The following is a 22294-nucleotide window of genomic DNA, read 5'->3' on the forward strand; positions in this document are numbered from 1 at the left end:
AGCCAACACAAAACATCTGAAATGCATGCAGTCTGATATACAGTCTACTGTATGCTATTAGAAGAAATTGCAGCGTCTCACTGTAAGTGCCTCAGTTAAAAAGACAAAGTCTTAATTTATCTCTTTTTCATTTGTCCACATTGAACACCACAGTGTGCTCGAAAAAACGGCTATATGTAGCCTGTATACTTTTCTTTGGTCCAGAGCTATACTAAAAGATAAGATAAAGTGCCAGCGCAGTGTGGCTCCTACAGTGTGCATATATGTGAGCGTATCAATGTGTGTGTTGTGTGGGGTAATATGGCAGTGTGTAGAAGTGGAGGAATGAAGAGAAGAGTGCAGCTGGAGCTCAATGCTCCTCGTGTTAATTGGCCCATACTTCAATCACAGCTACTGGAGTGTGTCCTCTCTGACGGAACAGATCCTCTCTCCCTCCCATTCTCCCTTTTCCCAATCTCACTCTCTCTCTCTCTGTGTCCTGCTGCACTTGTTCATCCACTCATCCAACCGCTCACACACTCAACACACACACACACACACACACACACACACTCTCACACACGGGCACGCTTGCAGACACACTCTCTCACTCAGTCTGTCTCAGTAAGTCACTTCCATTTGTGTTTTACTTGTTCATTCATCCTCTCATCCATTCATTCATTCAGTCACTCTATCAGCTCACTCTGCAGCGTCTCACTTTCACTAACTCTGCTTCCATAACTCCTCGCATGTTTTCCTCCAGCCCTCCCCCATTCTTTCCCTCCACACAGGTCTTTGTCCTGCACTTCTTTCACTCTCTACTTCCTCCCCTCCCTCCTTAACTTGCTTCCTCTCTCTCATTTCTCTCTCTCTCTCTCCCTATCGCTCTCTTTCTCTCTTTGATCCCTGTCGAGTAGAAGAGCCACCAGGCAGGCGAGCGGCTCTTGTTCCCATTGTGCATAGTGTGCAGAGTGATCGGCGAGCAGCGCAGCGTGCAGCAGCAGGGCATACAGTACAGTGTGTGTTTCCACTGCATGGCTGTAAACAGCAGTAGTAAAGCCGACTGCTGCTGCCACTGCTGCCTCCCTAAGACTTGATAGCTGTGGCTATCATAAGCCATTCAAATGACAAACGATGGAGCCATCCATAAAACCCTTGTGACACCAGGTCCTCACAGGGAAATGCGACACAACATTTTCAAATTACACATGCCACAGGCTGATAACCAGATTAGAGCTGGTTGCTTCTATCGTGCCACAATTTTTTTATGTGGATCAGTTAAATTCAAGGGGCTAGCTGCGACAGAGGTTGGGAAATAAATTGTGATTTACAAATTTAAGACCAAAAGCAGAAAGGCAAAAAGATATCAGAAGATGTGCCTGTTTAACAAATAAATAGAAAGTTAAAATAAAACAACACGATGGCACCTCACGGCCTTCCTTCTATTGTATATACCACCACAGGCGATAAAAATACTTGCATATCATATATGAAATTATCTACACAATTTCTAATGTTATTGGGGAGGAGTAGTTAAAATCTCAGCTGGTTCTTCATGTCAAACATTTGTTTCAAGCAGGTAGTCTCCATGTGTCCTTTTCATTTTTTTTAACCTTTTGCGAGAACAAAATGAAACAGTCACCTTGACATCGCACTTTGATGTTTTTTCACAGCAAAACGGTGTTATATACTGACATTTTCGAGCCCCTTTAATTTCCACATGCTCGTACAACATGCGCCTCACTCTGCGGTTCAGAGTATCTTGCCTTGAATTCAACATGTATTTTGTTTTATGGGTTCGGATTAAACTCATCTGCCAAGAGACAGTGTCAATTAATTGGAATTCACTTTTGTACATTTAGGGGATAACTTTCATTACTTGAGTGGGAGGACACTCCTTGTCTTTCTTGCCTCTATGGATTGATGGAAATGAGATGAAGCTGACCCCGTACCCTGCCACAGTATTGCACTAACAATTCTCTGACCTCATTTTTTAACAAAAAGTAAAATGTCTTTACCTCACCAACTGTGGTTTATAGCACACCACACAAAAAGCAGTGACTGGGAATCACATCCATTACGGATGATTACCACTGAAATATTTGATATTATCCACATCTCATCTGAACTCACAACATGCAGCCTAGAGTGTATAATTACATAAGTGGAGAATGTGTTTAATTTTTACTTTATTATAACCCTGCACGTGCCTAGTAATTAAAGTAATGCTTAAAAATGAACTGAAGTAACACAAGAGAAAAAAAAAAAAAATCACCTGATGAAATTAAAGGCCTGTCACATGTTTCAGTTTTCTTTGTAGTAAAGCCTAAGCATGTTGAATGTTTTTACTCTGTATGTGTGTGTTAATGGGTGTGTACTTGTATTAGTTAGGTTATGGGGAAATTAATAGGGCTGGGTATCGTTAAAAGAATTTGGATATTGGTACTGCTACCGACACTTTCACTTTATTTTTGTATTTTTATCGATACCAATTTCATAAAATTAAATGACACATTTTACACAACAAATCCTTCATTTTCATGCAGTTAGAGTGGGAGAGTGTAATCCAGTTTATTTTCTGTGGGTACAACGATGTCCCATAAACTTCTCAAATGAAAGCTATCACGAGACAGTACAATGTTCACTAAACATCTCATGTGTTCTCAGTAGATGCTTGTTAGCTTGCTGCACGTGGAGAAGCCTAACGTTACTGCAGCGCACAGAACTCAGACAGGTATGTGGCCAAAAATGTGTTTAAAAAGAATACGAGTAAAATTTATTTCAGTTGAAATCGAGGGTTTATATTTACGTTGACAGGCTCCGTAAGGAGAAGCTCCATACGGTAAATGCTGTGGCAAACTGAGGCTGATTAGATTTACTGTTACCAAAATGTAGCAAAAGTTGTTTTAAAATGAAAACCTAGTGAGTATGGATGTAGTCTAGGTATAGAAAGTTGGTACCGAATGACAAGACATTTTCTAATACAAGAAAGTGTCTAAGAAATTCAGTCGATGCCATAAAAGTATCGAAGTTCAGTGCTCAGTCCTACAGAAATAAGTCTATAAACTGTCATATTGAATACTGTCTTTTGGGGACAAAAAGCAAGCCGTAATATCATGAATCTCCCAGCCTTAAGGCTTAGATTAAGAGTTATGGTTTAGCAAGTAGTAGTTATCTTTAGGGTCACAGTGTGTCTGCAGGAAATGAATATATGTCAATGTTATGTCCTCTGAAGTGATGAAAACACAACTCTGTGTGTGTGTATGTGTGTTATCTTTCAACTCCCTGTCATTCACTTAATCCTCAGGACATTGCAAGCTCACACATGCTACGCTTTGAGTTATACATACTGCATAAACAAAATCAATTTGTGTATGAATGATGCACCGATATATTTCAGCACTGTCTCTATTTTATCTTCTCTCCCTCACACTCGCACACAAACACATCCATTCAGAAAACATCAGCTACAAATGGTTTACTACCCTCATGGGTGTTCAGACATAAATATCAGTAAGGTCATATGCTTTCATGTGGAAAGGCCAGTGTCTGGGGATCTTGGATCCGGAATTCATATAGCAGAGTACGGGACATTATTTCAATAAGCCTAACTGGCCTCTACTTAACTTGATTTGAATGAATAAAAATTGCTTTGTAAAGAGACTGTATAGTTTGTATGCCTACTGCCAATCCTGTTTAATATAAGTGCTTACTTTAAGGCTGGCCAAGGAGCAGGAATATTTCATTTTTCCACCTCGACACCTGACATCTAATACAACGGGGAGCAGAGGACTGCGAGCGCTGCTCTCTGGACTGCCCCTCTGTTCCTACTTTGACTCTGATATCACATAATTTACTGGTTGTAATGTACATATAAATTGTTTTCTGTAGTTGCTTTTTTTTTTTCACCAATCCTCTGCAAAGAGGTCCTCATAACGTAGGGCCTGGGGGATTATCTTATTATGTTTTTCTTTTAAAAGGAATCATTTCTCACTGCTCAACCTTTTACAGGCATCATGAAACTCTGAGGGCTTTGTGTTTTGCAGGGAAAAAAAAGCTTCACTATCAGAGCGCTATCAATGCACCTCAATCATTGAAGAATAAAAATGCATTCCTGCTGTGCATTTACATAACATACTGTACACTCCTGAATGAAATGCTTGGCTGTTTTTTTTTTTTTTTTTTTTTAACAAGCATTGAGATTGAAATCAGGAACAAATTGGATGAAAGATTCTCAGCAGATGCTATGAGGCGGTAGAAATAAGCCGCGGAATATTCAGAGTTTAGGGGAATCAAGTTAAGGCACAGAACAAATACTCTGTTTTTTAACAATAGCATTAAATGGATTACTTTCCCATTCCAACCTGAGCCAGTAGTCGCAAAGCCACACTGTTGCTCTGCTTGCACCACAGCTTCCATTAATTCCCTCATTGATTGGCCAGACACTGGGATCACCTAGCCAGATCTAAATCAGTCACTAATTAAAAGAGCAAGATGAAAAGCAGCCAACACTGCAGCCCTTCAGGACCTGTGAGGTGAAACATTCTGTAACAACTACGAACTGGGAAGCTACTCGAGACTCTCAGCAGAAAAAAGCACCTAGCTCTGCATAGTAATGATTCACAATCTTATTCTGAGGATAAACAGATTAAACCGGTGTGGGAAACTTTCACTGATAACTACTGCACCTTTATACAAGGTCACACACAGGCAGGTGCATGCAAACACAGTCACGCAAGCAGGTGTGCATTTAGACACTTTACACATACGGATGAATGTGTAAGGCTCGTCTGTCACACTTACACAGATACACAAAGAAAATTTTAAGCGAGAAAAACATTAAGCTAGTCACATTCAGTAGAAGATGCCACATGTTGCTGAAGTCAAGTCGGATTCTGTCTGCTTAAATTCCAACGCTACACAACAATGTTGGGTGCAGGTTTGAGCTGCGTTCACAGCACATCTGGCTCTGCCCCCGCTCATAACCAAAGGTGTTAGAAACACTTCTGTCAGCCTATCCTATAAACGTTGGTGGATCACTTTGGCTCAGGAAATGTGCTCCCAAGCAGACAGAAGCCCGACGGGGGAGAGGAATTTTCAGGATTGAGCCCAGTGAATGTTTTTCTGTGGAGCCAAAAATGATTCTCAAGCATAAGAGGTAGTGTGAGGTTAGTGAAGAATGTCAGAATCCCACTGTGTAGTCTTCACATAGTCAAATCTAAGAGCTCACTAATCGTGTGATATTTGTTTCACAGCAACAGATACGTATAAAATGTGTTTTTCTCCTGTTTATCAAATGTCGACATAAAGCTGCAGTCTCTCATCAGAGAGGTGTTCAGTAGTCCGAGTTGTCTGAGATGGCCACAGCTCTTTTTTGGTAGTTTGTAGGCAACATTATTAGGAGGAGCAAAGATGAAAAAATGCTTCATGTAATGAGATATCTGACATTTCTGATAGACAGAATTTGTTGTTTGGATAAAAGAACAACACAAGTGGCAAAATGACTGTAAAACCATAATCACCGACAGTTACATCTAAATAGAAACATATGTTACTAATTGATTCAGATTATTAAAAATGAGCATCTTATTTACATGTCAACGAAGCGCCAAATCTGTGTATAACCTGGCCTGTCACAATTATTTCAGATGGCCGCAATCATTTTGCATAATCGTTAGGAAAGTTTCCATTCATCTGTATAGAAACAGATGGATGAAACTAACAGAAGCATCATATGTTCAGCTCTATTTCCACGTCATTTTACGCTATTTGAGGTTTGATTTCAGCTTCTTTTTTTTTTTAGAGACATCATCTTGTTGTGCCCCCTTCTGCTGTGATATTAATGGTACAAGAGTGCCACCAATTGTTTACCTTGAGGTGCTTAACTTCTAATAATCAACCAACCACATTTCGATAAGCATCTATTGACATTAACATCATGGATTTACTTGTAAAGCCAAACACCACGAGAGTCTGATAAGAGAAATTACTTTTAAAATTTGCAGCAAATAAGATGCAGTCAATGGTGCTATGTATTTTTACATGTCCAATGGTTGATGCTAATAAATGGCTCTATGATTAGGCTGAGATGATAATAGTGGGATAAAAACAGAAACGGCAATGAAATCATTAATTTCAATTATTTGTGCAACAGTTAATTGCCAACTGTAATTTCATGGTCATGACAGTCCTATGTATACCACAAAAAATATTTTGGCTTTAGTGATTCATCTGATGTGATTAAATATCTCGGAATATATTGGAATAACTCGAGGTTTACCCACTTTCCCACTCTATCAATATGGCATGACTAAAGCATTAGTAGTACACCAACACACGAGTGACGTCTCAACATTATAAACTCTGAAATCATACAAAAGGCCAACAACATGTATTAGCAAGATGCAACATGAATGCTTATGCACACATCTATGTATTTACAAAAAAGTCATTCATCCTCACAAAGTAACACAACCGCGGACAGCTCTGTGATGTGAGCTGCTATAAACAGCTGACTAAATATTTGGTTATAGATGACACAGAGCATCCAGTGCCAACGATTGATCTCCTTTCTATTTCCCATCACTGCTCGGTGCAAAATGTGTGAATGAGTATCTTTATTTCCCAAAGCTGCATCCTCTGAAAGAGGATAGGCCACAGTTAACACTGGACAGATCACATAACAATCAAACTGATGAGTCTGATCAGCACCAGATGAAGGTGGGGGTCGCTTGGCTCATGAAAAATTAGATTGGAATTGCTATTACATAATTGAAAAGAGGGCATTCACTCCTAATCACCTTTCAGGAGATAGACTTAAGGAGGCTTCACGGTGAAAAAATATCCAATTTGAATGATGAAAACTCACAAACTGAATTGAGCACAGATTAATCGCAACCCTGAGTCAGACTGCATCCGAACATATTGTACATTTCGTTCTTTTCGGTGTCAATAACCAGCAGAGGATCTGTAAGACCGTCTCGAATCAAAAGGCCAGTTTTAGAAGCTGGAGCTATTTACATGCAGAGATGAAGCACATTAAAACAAGTCCAGCAACATCAAACTATCTTCATCACAGGCTTTCTTCCCTTTCTGCGCTGACGTTCCCTCTTCCTCCCCTTTGTGTCATACTGTAAATAACACGCTGTGCAAATTCCATTCAGGTGCAAACGCGCATATTTGCATTTGTAACAGCTGTACAGTTGGCACCTGTTTATGAAGGAATTTCACATTCGAACTTGAAAGAAAATAGAGCAAAGCTATTTTTATATAAAGCGATAAGGCAATAAAACAGGTTCAACTTTGCACCTGGTACCTGCAACGAGTAAATCCGGCACAGTCACCCCCAGCACAAAGCCTGCTATAAATGCCAGCTGCTGGGGTCTTTGAGAGGAGAATGACATCGGGTTTTAACAAAGCTCGCCCCGCATGCAGCGCAGGGAAGTCTCACAGATCAGGAGGCATGACACAACAGCCCGGGATGACATGCGACATGGGCCGCAGACACAGGCTAACGTAGTTTTTATAAATGCTCCCATTTCCTCTTTTTAATAACCACTTATGCTGTCATTTCCTGCCCCATCCATCATGATGAAGGACCGCACCACACTGCTGCAAAACGCTGCACCACGCAAAACATTCCTGCACATCTCTCCATCCTGTTTCATTTCTTTTCTTCATCTTCAGCTCCTCTTTGTGTGTATGAGCGCGCATGTGTGTGAGTGTGTGCTTGTCTATGTGGTGTGCACACAAATGTATATATTCAGTACAGTATATAAGAGTGTGCATCCCATGAGCAAGGTACCAAGGTCCTCTCTTATCGGTGTGTGTGTGTGTGTGTGTGTGTGTGTGTGTGTGTGTGTGTGTGTGTGTGTGTGTGTGTGCGTGTGTGTGTGTGTGTGTGTGTGTGTGTGTGTGTGAGCCAGTATTCATTGAGTGTGTATTTTGGGGTATGCTCATGCTGTGTGTGTGTGTGTGTGTGTGTGTGTGTGTGTGTGTGTGTGTGTGTGTGTGTGTGTGTGTGTGTGTGTGTGAGCCAGTATTCATTGAGTGTGTATTTTGGGGTATGCTCATGCTGTGTGTGTGTGTGTGTGTGTGTGTGTGTGTGTGTGTGTGTCTGACTGCATACCCATGGGTCTCTCCCTGAATGTACTTTTGGAGAGTTTGTGTGACTGTGTATTGCATGCAGCCATGTGAAGCTGTGTGCCTGCTAGCTGCCTCCAGACTTGTATTCCCAAAACAAGCCGCAGGGCTTTGGCTCAGGTGTGTGTGTGTGTGTGTGTGTGTGTGTGTGTGTGTGTGTGTGTGTGTGTGTGTGTGTGTGTGTGTGTGTGTGTGCGTGCGTGCGTGCGTGCGTGCGTGCGTACGTGCACACCTGTTTGATAACAACCGTGTGCAAGGACTGCACGCTAAATTGTCCCTCAGTGTTGTGTGCATTCATACCTGTCTGTGTGATTTTGTTTATCAGTGTGTCTGTCTGTCTGCCAGCCTATCCATCTGTCTATCTATATCCACCTGTTTGCTATGAGACTTCCTCTCATCCTCTACACAGGATGTGTTTGACCATCTTTGCAAGTCCTGGTCCAGAGTCGGGGTGTAACTGGGCTGAGGGCAACACCTCAGGGTTGCCAAACCACAGCAGCTGGTACTGTACTGAAAAGATACAGTTCAGCTGATGTTAAAGTAATTTCTACAGGACGTTTCTACAGCATATTCATTTTTGTTTTGATATAGATTATTGCAAAAATGTAACATACTTTATGCTAAATAACTAAATTTATAAAGACTGAAAGCTGCAATTGCATTTCCTCCAGCAGTTGGGTACTACTGTAATTCAGTATCCTAATGACTCTACTGAGCGAAAAAAGGTTCCTGGTCTCTCATAATGCAACTGGATCCTTAATGTTTTTCGTGCAACTTCTCAAAATCAAATACATCATAATGCTACTATCTTGTCTAATTAGTGGTAGGTACTTTGAGTTGCCACTGATCGCTTGGCAGCTATGACAGAACTCAGCAGAGATTTGAGGCAACTGCCTTGGTTTTACTAAAAAAAAAAAAAAAGTGTTTTTCTTCATGTTGACTAGCAGATATTGTTTAAATTAAAGTATATTAGAAGTCATGTAAGATCACCAGTATCCCTGTAATTTTATATTATTTCAACTTGAAATGTATAAACGTGCAAAAAATTAAAGAGTTTCTGACAATTCTCTACTGTATGGAAAGCAACAATTAATAGCAGATGCAGATAATAAATCATTTGACCAACAATCCAAACACCAAACCATTCAGTTAACAGAGATATAAAGTAGAGAAAAGTAGAGATCCTGACAGTAGAAAATGCTGGAGCTAGAGAACATTTGGCAAGTTTTTCTGTGTTTTTCCGTCACAAAATTGGCTAGAATTTTGATGAAAAACAGTTGCTAATTATTTACTTGATCAGATGCTTAATCAGCTAATCATCTCATCTGTAACTGCATGACATTACACATGTGGTGCTCCCTCAGGAGACTCTCAGATTTATCCAAAGGGTGTAATTCATTTGAAACATGACTGGCTTTGTCAGTCAGACAACCTTTTACCCTGCTGAAATTTTAAACAGAAATAAACTGTACATTCTTCAGTCTTATAGGGTCAACTGTTTAACATTTACTGTATTTCAAACTGTATTTTCAGATGCAGATGTGTGAGACAGTGTTATACTGACTGATAGAAGTTTCATTTTAAGGCTTAACTGAACGCCTGCTTCGCTCGAATACAGAGTGAGTTCAGGCGTTAAAAACCTTAAGACTGTAGTGTGCAATTTAGACGTTAGAACAATTTAGGCTGCAGAGAAGAGTCAGTCTGATAAATTGTGTCCCCTGCTGATTTCAATGGTGGGCATTATTTCCTGAAATTATATGGATTTATTTAATGATCACTTGTCAGAGATGTTATCAGAGGAAATTTGAAGTTAATGAGTTTGATTTATTTGTTGCTGTTAGTAAGAATTTTACATGAAAAAAGCAAACTACAATCAGATAATGGATTCCGAACATCCCACGACAGCCAAATGTATTACATTCAGCGCTGCACTGCTCCAGGCCGAAGTTAAAAACATGCAACACGTTTATCAATACAATCCAGAGAAGAGTGTAGAGAAGAACAGTGGGAGAGGGGAGGAATGTAACGGCTCCAAAACAGCAGCCTCTGATCTCGTTAAAGACTAATTGATGTTCTATGTTAACGAGCTTTACCTTAATTAGTGGTATTAAAAAGAACAGTGGGTGCCACGTGTGAGAGGGTGGGAGAGGGATTTTGGGTGGGCGGCAAGGATTGAGGAAACTATCCACTAATGTTGCATCAAACAAATGATGAAAGGAGAGGCGGGAGAAAGAAAAGGGAAAAGGGGAAAAGGAAACCGTGCAGAGGAAGTCACAGGTTGCAGGGGTGAGAGAAAAGACGGAAAGGATTGAGGCAAGAAGAAGCAGGGGGATTGTCAGAAGAAAGGAGACAAGCGAATGGAGGATTGAGCTAAGCTTGAAGGTTTTCTGTGCAAAAGTCGAAGAATCAATGAGGTGAAATTGATGAAGAGCAGGGGGTTGGAGAAAACAAGCACACAAATGTTGACTCTATTGCTCTCATCTCTTCTCTCAACCATGTCCCCCTCTGAGATTCAATTCCAGCTACCCCTTCTCTTACTCTCCTCTTCCTTCTGCTGCCTTTCCAATCTCTCACCCGGTTCCCCCCTCATGCCTTCCCTCCACCGCCTCCTCCTCCTCCTCCTCCTCCTCCCCACACTTTCTCTCTCTCTCTCTCTCTCCCTCCACACCTTCTGTCTCTCTCTCCCCTCCCCTCCCGCCTAACCCTACTCACAGCTGGTACAGTACAGATCTCTCAGGGCAACTGTACGACAGATCGGCAGAGAGGGGGGCTCCACTGACACTGGAGGCAACACTTTACGGGCAGCAGTACATGCAGTACAGTGCTGCAGTACGCCTGTGCGTAAATTTCTCAGTGCTTGTGAGGGGAAGAGATAAAATGAACAGAGCACGTCACCTGTGGGTGAAGGAGCTGATTGAAATGGATATCAGCTTGAGAATTCAGCTGAGGGAGCGAGGAGAGACACCAAACACCCCACAGAAATGGAGAAAACAAACACATTAATTACAGTTTCCATCTGGATAAATGCATTCAGTGGCATCACAGTGCAGGCCAAATGCATTTGATATTGCACTCTCAAACACTGCAGCAAATTTGTAAGAAAAGCAACACTGTGCCCCTCCATTTTACAGGTCAACAGCATGATCTTCTCCCTTGGTGGTCTCTCTATGGTCCAAGGCCTTTTTTTTTTTGGTCTTTGACATGAGTGGTAGTGATAGAGGTTTGTGCCTGTTATTCACGTCTCCTCTGTCAAAGTACCGCAAGACAAAAACAAAGTTATTTGGGCACCCAAAGGGGGTGTAGATTTAGAAATCTACATACAGTCAAACCTCTCACACACACTCCTTCACTCAGCTGGGAAAAAAAAAAAAAAAAAACGCCTGTTCCAGCTGTCTGAGAGTGTTTGAGGCAAGTCAGCCCGTTGGGGAAGATTCCTCGGTGGCAACAGAGGGGATAACTGTGTGCTGCCATACGCCCAAATATTCAGCGTATCGGGATATAAATAGATCAAGAGGAAAAACTGATCGGCAATCTTGCGGGTTTAGCGCTGGCTACATAAGACGAGCAGGCAGACGCGCTCACGCACACACACAAACACACGCACGCACTAAGACTGACCACGCAGCCCGAGAAAATGAGCATCAACAGATATGATCACCTCAATTAATACATCCGCAGCAAAGTGTGGAGGAAACGGCAGCCAGCACCGGTGTTTAAAGACTTAAACGGAACCCAAACTCTGTCTTTATTAGTAATGCATAAAAAAAAAAAAAAATTCCTGGCAGACAAAATCACAGCCCAAAGGTTTAGTCTATATAATTGAACTGCCGGTAAACTGTGTGTGTGAGTGTGTATCGTTGCACGATCTGTCCCATCTACTGTAAAGAACCTATATGCGTTCGGGGGACTGAGAGGCTTGTGAGTTTCCAGGCGCAGCAATGACAGAGGGGTCAAAGCCCCGGTACGCTGGCCGTTTCCACCTCTCCATCCCCGGCCATCCATCTCTCCATCACAAGCGTCCGTACAGATGCCGACACCCGAGCCCCCTATTCCTGTCTCAATGACGCGCAGCACCCTCTCACTGCCCGAGCTGTTATTAATCCAAGCAGCACAGAGTCTGTGTGCGCGGAGTGAAGCAGCGGAAAAAAAATGCCGCTGCACTGCAAATATCATTAAAATAAATGTACTTACTGTTTTTCACCAGCCTGTCCCCCCTCTTTTCCTGCGTCCCTCCATCCTTTTTCACATCCTTCCTTTTTGAGGTATCCGTTTTGCGGGTGTCCCCCCCACCGCCGCCGCCGCCGCCACACGCACACACACAGACGCACACGCTGTGAATATATATATATCTAAATATATATATGTTCTACATGTATTCAATTTCTCGGGTCTCTCTCTTTACCTCTCTCCCTCCCTCTCTCCTCTCCTCACACACTCTCTCTCTCTCTCTCTCCAGCTCTCCCTCTTTCCCTGTTCTTTTGTTAAAATTCAGTATATGCGCCCCGTCACCTAGCAACCGTCAACCTCTCTCTCCCCCCTCTCTCTCTCTCTCTCTCGCGCTTTCTCCCCCCTCCCTCCCTCTCTCCATCACTGGCGACACGTGTTGAATGCTAAACTTAGCGGTCCGGAATAAAATTAATAAAGGGATGGACGCTCTATATCTCCCCCTTTCCCTGCCTTCCCCTTCTCTCTCTTTCACTGTGGCGCGTATCATAATGCAATATAAATATTTACTAGAACCACTCAGCCCTCTCATTGCCCCCCCCCCCCCACCCCCACCCCTTTCTCCACCCCCTCCTCCTCCTCCTCTCTTGCGTCCCTCCGCATTTCCCCTCCCTCCATCCATCCATCACCGGCTCCCTCCCTGCATCCCTCCCTCGCCGTCCTGCCTTTTTTTTTTTCCCCTTCTCCTGCCTCCTATCGCCTCTTTCTGCTTCCCCAAGCAAAACGGAGGCGCCACACCAGCATCTGTGGATCCACATGTGAGTGTCACCCTGCCTGGTGCGTCTTTGCATGGAGAGCTGCTGCAGCGCGCGTCCCGGTGTGTTTGCGTTCGTGCGTGTGTGCGTGCATGTGAATGAGAAATCTATACTACAGTAGCATGTCAGTGACCATGTGTGTGAGCAGCTGGCAGAGAGTGAGGGAACATGTAGTATCACAACACTGCAGCTCAGTTAGTGAACTCAGTGCTTTGGCTTCAGAGCTGAAATTAAACATTTATATCCAAGTAACTTTTTTTTTATAACCATTTTTGAAGAGCAACAATAGGCTACGATAAATTACTGCAGGCCTATATTTTGTTTACGATTCTGTCTCATCCAGTCTCTCAGGGAGGCAGAGGGTGCAGAGTACATTGAATTCGGGATGTGTTGTTATCTTCCTCTGAGCCTTTCCTCTTTCAAAAAATATATGAACACGGAAGGAGAGAGAGTAAGTCTAAATATAACAACAGAAACAAGCAGGGCAAAGGTCTTATTGTATTGATAGATTTGTGTATTGCCCCTGGAGGGTTGGTAAATGATGGACACACACCTCAGTTCCATCTAATTGACCAATCATCAATATGAGATTGACTTAAAGGCGCACACACAAGTTGCAGTGGTGCAGATGTGTGTACACTCAGACAAAGGGCTGGAGGTGGTGTCCCCTTTATCAGGCTTTGAACAATCTGTCCTCAGGAACCTGCATCACACAGTCATCATCACTCAGGCATGTGGGCATGCAAATTACGCTAAATACATTTTGTTGGAGGTATTGCTTTTATAATGTCACTTTTAAAGGAACAGTTTATGGAGAAGCGCTGCAAGTTGCCACAGAGATACACGCGATGCCTAATACAGTAGAGCTGAATAGAAAACCAATTGTGGTGTTTCGAGCATTAAAAAAAATAAAATAAATAAGATCGAAAAAATGTCACCGAAAAAGCCACAAAACAAGCTGTCATGTTTTTATTCAGACTAAAACGTCATTAGAAAAATATAACAACTACAGACAGGGTGACATGAATCTCAGACAAAACATATGCAAATATAACCAACTATCTGCATCGCTAAATGTCACAAGAGATAAACTAGAAAATGATATTGTGGTGCAGGTGACCCTTTTATTTGTTTGCTGGTGTTTTACTGGTAAAACTAAGAAACGGTCAAGACACATGCACACAGTCACACTAACATGGACAAGCAGTTGCAGACAAGGCAGCAACTAATGACCACTTACTCTGATTATTGACTGATTAATTATTTTACAATTAAATGTAAGAAAATAGCGAAGAAAGTCATCATTATGTTGTAAATCCATTGGTGACTATTTGTGTCATACTGAAAAGTCCAAAACTAAAAACAAAAGTTCATTAAGATGATGCAGAATGGAACAGAAAAAGGCATCGAGTCCTCACAACAAAAAAAGCTGAAGAATAAAAACAGTTGCAGTTCCTCTTTTACCTGCAGTGTGTTTTAGCCTGAGTACTTTACCTCAGTACAATCCTGACGTACTTTTACCCAAGTATTTCCATTTGATGCTACTTTATACTTAAATATTGTTCTTTCTGCTCCACTACATTTATTTGACAGCTTTAGCTACTCTCATGATGAAGATTTGACACATTATGTAATCAGCCTGGTGCCATGCCAAAATTTGTAATACACTCAGCGGTCCACTTCACACAAAGTGTTTCAATGTCATAGTTTTACCTCGCCGAGGCGTGAAAAAACACACGGTTAGGTCTAGGCAAAATAAACGTGTGGTGAGGGTACCAAACAGATTTCTTTGAAAAAAAAAATCGACATCGCTTTTTCACAAAGAAAAAAAAAAAAAAAAGTGGGTCTCCGGAGTGAAAGTCCTGCGTTTTATCCATCAAACCTCCCACAAACTACCTCACTACATGGACTCTGGCACTTCTGTACTTGTCAAATTACATCAGTCAGATGATGTTTGTCATGATGTGTGTCATTTGAGATGTGTCTACTTTTAACGGCTTCAACAAGGCCACCCCTTCGTCGGCATGCGGTTGTACTTGACGTGTCGGCATGATACTGGGCTGAGATAACATAAACAGCTTTCAAAAAAACAACACATCATTAAAGATTAAACGCGTAGTTACCCACCTTTTTGTCCTCTGACGTCTTAGAAAAAGCATTGTGTAGTCGGGGTCGCCTTTCAGGTGTCTAGGAATGTTTAACAGCTCGACCGAATACTTATTTCTCCCCTCTTAACACCTGTTTCAATTGATCCAATACCTCACCAAAAATTGAAGATTAGAGAAAAAGCCCAAAACCTGAAAACAGATTTGTGGATCAGAACTTTGTCTTTTCTTCTTTTCTCTCCCAGTAATCATTTAATGACCCCTCGGATTTATCTGCTGACTCCATAATATATTTAAAACGGGATATGAAATAATTTAAACCAGCTCCACCTGCAGCAGCTACAACAGTAACCTGTTGCTTACACACTGATACTTCAGTATCAAGTCAGAGGGGTCAAACCAGTACTTCTACTTTAATACATCAGCTCCATTTTTCTGTTGATATTTATGTACTTTCACCTCAGTGGGGTTTTTCTGCAGGACTTTGACTTGTGATGCAGTATTTTTACACTGGTACTTTTACTGAGGCACTTCTTCCACCACTGTCTTCCACACTTTCCACTCCGGATGTTTTGTGATGAAATGATGCTGCGCTCACTCAATTAAGAACTGCTCATTACTCTGCCTGTACACTGATCTCTGGTCAGTTTTAAGAATCAGTCCATATGGCAATAAAGGTTAGGATGTAAGGCGATGAAGCTGATCTGTTTGTCTCAGCCCAGTGATCAGGCCCCAGATGGAATAGAGAGACTTGTGGCTGCTGTTGCTGGGCCATACTATTTGTGATAATGGAGCCGTGTCTGGTTTAGTGGTGCATTCACAGTTACTGCTGGAGTATTAATAGGCTTGATACACATCGGCTTCATATTTTCTGCTACGTGGAATAGGTGATACAGCTGCTGTACTCTTCATATTGCTCTTGTTATCTGTATTTGCCACATGCATTCATCTTCATTTGCATTAATCAATCAATTCATCATCACAACTCACTCGTGTGTGCCTCTCTTCCCTCCTGTCTCTCTGGTGGGCTTTCTGTTTTGCCGAAGGCCTATATGGAGATATTGGAGTGGTGACATTAGGGTTTATGAGGCATGTGATGGCATGCGTCATCACTGTATTTACTCCTCAGAGTGTGTCGGCATGCTTCTGTAGCATACAAAGACCAACATTATGGGCACATTTACATGATAGTCGCGGTGTTGGAGCATGTTCTCCTATTGTGATTAATAAAGATTGGACATACAACTGAGGCACATTGCGTTGCTGTCGTCTGTTTCCCCAGTTCCAAAGACTGTCTGTGAGAACGTGTGTGTGTTTGTGTGGGGGAGAGTGAGGGAGTGAGTGTGAGAGACAGTTTGATTTTTGTTGTTTGGTATAATCTGATGTGACTAGGCTGTCCTATCTCTATTTACGCATCTGTTTAGCTCTGAGCTAACAATCAAACAATAAGGTTTTCTCTCTATTTCTCTCTCTCTCTCTTGCAAACACACACACACACACATATACAAATACACATATACCATGTACACAGATGCACAGAAGCACAGGTGGAATTGCATTTCGGTATTGTCGACCCCGTGTTAAATTATTCTACATACAACTTGTGGTGGAGGAAGTATTTGAGTCATAATACCACAGTATTAAAAATACTCTAAAATACTGCATACGTAAAAGATTTATAAGCAAAGTTTTTTTTATTATTTTAAGTATGAAGTGTTAAATTTGATACTGAAAATTACACATTTAAGTTTCATACAATTGTATTTTATGTTACTGTAGGATCCTAATCTTAGTGTAGAGAACAAACTTGAAATCGATTCATGTTTCTTATATTCACAAAGTTCATACCAACTGCTCTTATAGATAAAAGCAAAAAAAAAAGAATCCACTCATACAAAACTAATGTAGTGTATACTGGATCATTATCCATTTAAGCAGCATTTTACTGCTTTTGTTGGTCATTGTGGAGATAATATCAACTGCTTTGTTTAGTGTTGGGTAATTAACAACAAAGCATGATATCTACATATGATCCTGCTTCCCCTGTTGGTTTGCAATAGAATACAGATGAATATAATTATAAAGTGTCATAATATGGAAATAGTCAAGTTAAGTGCAACCTAGCACTGCACATACAATGAGTACTTTGTTAGAGTAATTGAAAAAAATAGAATAAATAAATATAGTTATTCAAAGCTGTTGATCTCTCAAATGAATAACTAATGAACAGAAAAATATCTGTAAATATGAATTATTTCTGTTTTATTCATTTTTTTGAAATATATGCTCTCTGTTTCTCGCCTCTCTAATGTGAGAATTTGTTGGTAAGACTTTTTTTTATGAATTCAACTTCCAAGCAGTATCTATAAATGAGGATTAGTCAACTACAGTCAACAAAAATAAAACGCAGCACTTATGTTCTCATAAGAAAAAACAAAAGTGTTGTGTTTATATTTTTGTCGAGTGTAATTGATTGACAGAATATTTATTGATTTTGATCATTCATAAAAGTCCGTTTTGGTCAAAGAATGCATGCATAGTTCCAGTTTCTGAACTGAGAGGACTTGCTGCTTTTTCTTTGAATCTTTTTTTTTTGTGTGTGTGTTTTCTTTTTTTTAATTTCTAGATTTTTATGCACTGAATATTTCTAGTTAAAATACTATAAGTACATTATCCTATTATACTGTTGGTATTTTCAATGCAGGACCTGCAATGGAGTATTTTTACAGTGTGCTGATACTTTTACTCAAGTACCACATCTTAATACAACTCTCTTGGATTCATGTGTTGGTGGGACATCTGTGGCTTGTAAGTCAGCTGCTTAACAGCTTTGTTTTTATGTACTATGCAGACAAGTTATGAACAAACATGGCCAGCCTGTAGCTTTAACAGCCAACAGAATAAATTTAGCAAAATGATTTTTAAGACTCTTTCCCACAAACATAAGAGACAAAGGTGTATGTTCATACATGACATGACGTGATCTTTCTGGCTCGGTAAGACACTTAATTGTTGTTTTTGTAAATTGGAGGCTACGTTTCCCAGGAAAGGAATCTGGTTTTGTAAAGAAACAACAGGAGAGAAAAGAAGGGAAAGTCCTGAGAAACAGGGATTGGACAAAACATTTTTAATCCACTAGATGTCCCAAATGATGAATGTTTTGAAGCAAAATTTATTGTATTTATCTTTAGAATATTAAGGGTTGTATGTATTAACCATGGGATCAAATCTTCACTAAATAATACCAAACCTTAATATCACCACCTGCAGACACAAAAGCAAATACAAGTGATTTACGTTTAACTAAGACTGCTTGAAAGTGTCGTAAATTGTATTGACTGTGGGTTGATTGTAAGAAAAGGAGATCCTTGATAAGTTTCATATGAACAGAGTCAGGCTATTTGAGGAATGCTTTCGTCATGTCTAACTAAAAAAAGAGAGAAAAGACATACTGTATATCAAAGACAGAAGCTGACCACAAGCGGTGAGAGACTGAGGTGTGGTGAGAAGGCTTCTAGTGTCTCAGAGGAGCGGTGCCAGACTGTCAGTATACTCTACCTGAAGTTGAATTTGGCATGTTCATACCGGCCAAATGACATTTTTGTTTTTCTTTTGCTTTCCTTATCGCAGTTTTTGAGAGCTGGTTGACTGTTAAAATATTCCCGTTGCCTTGTTTACCAATGCATCTTATGTCACTTTTTTTGAGAAAAAAAATTGTAGTTCTGTTGTTTTTTGCTCAATGTGACTGGCAAGTTCTCCATCGGGCATGGATGACGTTAAACAAACAGACTTGGAGCCGCGGGGAATATACTGAAATTTCCTCGCAGCACTACATTCAACAGCCTTTTGAAAACCCACTAAATTTGATTTCTTTTGCAGAAGAGTACGGGCCTTAAAGCCACCAGGATGACTGTCTGAGCCTGGCTGGACTATGTGGTATTAACATTAAGGACATAAAGCTTTGACATGGAGCAAGGCAGTATATGGTGGGGAGCTGGTTAGATGAGATGGAGACAGAAGGAGGGTAAAGGGTTTGGTATAGCAGTGTGAAGGGCCCACAAAGCACAGCAATGATTTGAAAGGAGCGACAGACGCCTTTTCAACTTTCTGTAAATTCCTCCACCTTGCATACTACACAATGTGTGTGCATTTACTTTGCATTCAGTCACTGGGTCTATCTCTCATTCCCTTTTCCTCCCGCTCTCACACACCAGGCAGAAAGTGAGGGAAAGTGGCAATTGAATTTCCTTTCTGTGGCAGTGTGTGGAATAGGAAAAAGTCCAGGGCCACAGTGCTAGCCACTATCTCACGCACACACTGAACGCAGCCTTAATCCATTCCTCTGCCCTTCCCCTTCCACACACTTGTCTCCAAATCCCCTCCACTCCATTCCTGGAATAAATTATTTCATTTCTTTTTCGGTCCGCAGCATTTTTATTCGTCTCTGTGGCGTGCCTCAACTTCTGTCCCTGTGGAGAGCCCTGATGAATGCGTTGGGCTCACACCGTCTGATCATCCCTGCTCTGAACGCCTTTAGATACACACTAGCTTCTGGCTGCCTCCAATGCACATAAGGACTCTCCTCCCTTCACCCTCCATTCCTCTCCCACCCTTGCTCTGCCTCTCTCCGACTCACAAATACACAAAGGAATAATGCAAGCCATAGAATAGATCTGGATCTTTTATCTCTTTCTTCACACACACGCAAGCTCTGCAGAGACAAAAACACATTTTCACTCTCCTCTGTGGATATGAGCCGGCGCTGTTGCTCCTTGTTTAGATTAATGATGACATTTAAAAACACTGACCAATTTCAAATAACATCAATAATTTATCTGGAAACATGCATATAATAACGTATGGGATCTATGGAATTCAGTCTATATTTCTGAGCTCATGAATATGGAGAAAAGCTGCAAATGAATTATTCCTTTTTATAATTGGAGTCTCAGCACTTGATTACAGGAGCAAAAGGCCTGTGTGTGTGTTAGGACATATGTTCAGAGAAGTGTATACATATATGTATGTGAGTGTGTTTGGAGGAATTAATGATGGCAGTTGTACCTTGTCTTGTGCCAAGCTATCATGTCAGGGTGCTGTACTGATTGGCGAGTCCAGGAACGCTGTCTGGAGCCCCTAACGATGTCGGATAAGACCTCATCTTCCTCACTGGCGTGCACGCGTGTTTCAAGATTGGGATTCGATAAGGATAAGTGAGCGCTCTGTTTCATCCAGGTCACAGGGGGATTCACTTCTAGCTTCTAGAAGTGAACCACACACACACACACACACACACACACACACACACACACACACACATACACACACACACACACACTCACAGGAACCAAATTCCCCCTGGCGGGCGGTCCTCCAGTGGTATCAATTAAGGAGCTGGTCCAATCAATGTCTTAGCATCAGCTTGATACTCAACTACAAGGAGATTAAGACTAATCTTACATCTTAACACAGAGAAACCAGCCACACAAACATGCATACAACGACCCCCCACTCACACCGCGTAAAACACACACTACACATCACAACACACAAAGATCTTAGCATAACAACTAGCCTGTCTTTTGTCTGCCTTGCGGTTGCATCTGCCGGCATTTGAGACCCTCACTGAACAGAGGACAATAATGGAATGTGTACTTTCTCTTTTTCTCACTGTTATTTCTCTCCTCTTGTCTCTCCCTTTGCTAGGCTAAAGTCTGACCTAAATACTTCAGGTTTTTGATGATTGGACCAAAAAGAGATCAGAGGCGTCCAGCGGGCTTGTCGTGATAGTGGAGAGAAGGGAGAGCCAGAGGATTCTGGACCCACTCACAGAGAGATGCTGCTACTTACCACACTTCATAACTGTACAACACGGAGCTCATAAACCAGTCAAACCTTATCCTCACAGACTGCTGAATTCATCATCTTAAATCTTACTCAAAGCCTTACCTTTCACCCTGCCATGAGATAAAAAAAAAAAAGAAGCTGCAGCGTATCGGCTCTGTGCCTTCCACCAAGCCACCGCTAATCCAGGCCCGGGCGGGGTGGGGGGGGTGGGGGGGGGTCCATCCTTCACACGCTCAGGGGGAACACGGGAGAACCTCTAACCTTGGCTTGTGACCACACCTTAAGATTGAAGAGCCAGTAATGCAGCGATGGCAGCCGGCCCACCAGTTAATGATCTGCTTCTGCCTTTATTCAGCCTAATATAGATCCATACTCGTGACCACCATTGTCGCACTGACACATAAACGCACGCACGCACACACACACACACACACACACACACACACACACACACACACAGGCACATTGTCTTTCTACCAAATACGCAGATGAGCACAATCAGAACAGGAAACATAGAGGTCAAAGAACGCCTCACCAGTTTTTAAGTGCACTCATTCATTTTTCATTTAATGACGTGAGTAGAAGTGATAGGCGGAAGCACCAAGATGAAGTCCCTTCCAATTTCAGCTCAGACCAGAAGGACCGTTTCAAAAGGTTTCACTCAGGTGGAAGTAGTGCAGCACTTCCTCAGCTGAACTTTACACATCACCGCTAAAAGATTGATTTTGAAGTTAATCACAAAGTAATAGATTTTGTTGTTACACTGTATTAGTGAAATGTTACTCTACGCTTCTGTAATGTTTTCATAGTTAAAATAATATTTATATTCTAATTCCAAGAATAAACTGTTAAACCACGTGCTGCTCAGGAGCATTGTCATCTCTAAGGTTAGTGAAAGCTCAAATGTTTCACTGAAATACCAACAAAGTGAGGGGGGGGCGCAGTGTTGTTGTTGTTGTTTTTTTGGGGGGGCAAACAAATGGAAGCCAGACTTTAATCAAAAACAAAACAACATATTAATATTGCCTAAACAGTAGCCAGTAGCACTACTGGAACATACATTTTGCCCTCCTCTCCTGGCCTGTAAATGAATGACTCTCGGGTTAAAGTCAGTCAGCAGCTTCTTTTCCATCGACAACATGGCCAGTGAGTCTCAGTCTGTGTTCACGAGGAGACAGAGCTCTGTGTGTAGCAGGCCCGATGTGTGCACACAGCTAGTGTCTGTTAGAAGCCTTCATCAAC

The 22294-nt window shown here is 41.5% G+C and overlaps 1 protein-coding gene and 1 long non-coding RNA gene across 4 annotated transcripts in view; one reads left to right on the forward strand and one right to left on the reverse strand.

Annotated features, from left to right (window-relative positions):
- Positions 1-12649, reverse strand: part of LOC138194127 (glutamate receptor ionotropic, NMDA 2D) — a 52303-nt gene extending 39654 nt beyond the window's left edge. For 2 of the 3 annotated variants that reach the window (XM_069142610.1, XM_069142608.1), the window contains exon 1: positions 12313-12649. The gene's annotated coding sequence lies outside the window, so the exon portion shown is untranslated. Of the gene's footprint in view, positions 1-11016; positions 11052-12312 lie in introns of those variants that run through there. The other variant, XM_069142609.1, reaches the window with a different exon arrangement.
- A 326-nt stretch (positions 12650-12975) lies between these two features.
- On the forward strand, positions 12976-21248 carry LOC138192039 (uncharacterized). Its single transcript, XR_011177768.1, has 3 exons — positions 12976-13103; positions 20286-20418; positions 20912-21248. It is a non-coding gene; the product is annotated as an uncharacterized lncRNA (long non-coding RNA).
- Positions 21249-22294: the final 1046 nt, after the last annotated feature.

This window comes from Embiotoca jacksoni, unplaced genomic scaffold (genome assembly GCF_022577435.1).
Source record: "Embiotoca jacksoni isolate LCO1_2020_lvr unplaced genomic scaffold, fEmbJac1.0.p SCAF_11, whole genome shotgun sequence".
NCBI classification, from domain to species: Eukaryota; Metazoa; Chordata; class Actinopteri; family Embiotocidae; genus Embiotoca; species Embiotoca jacksoni.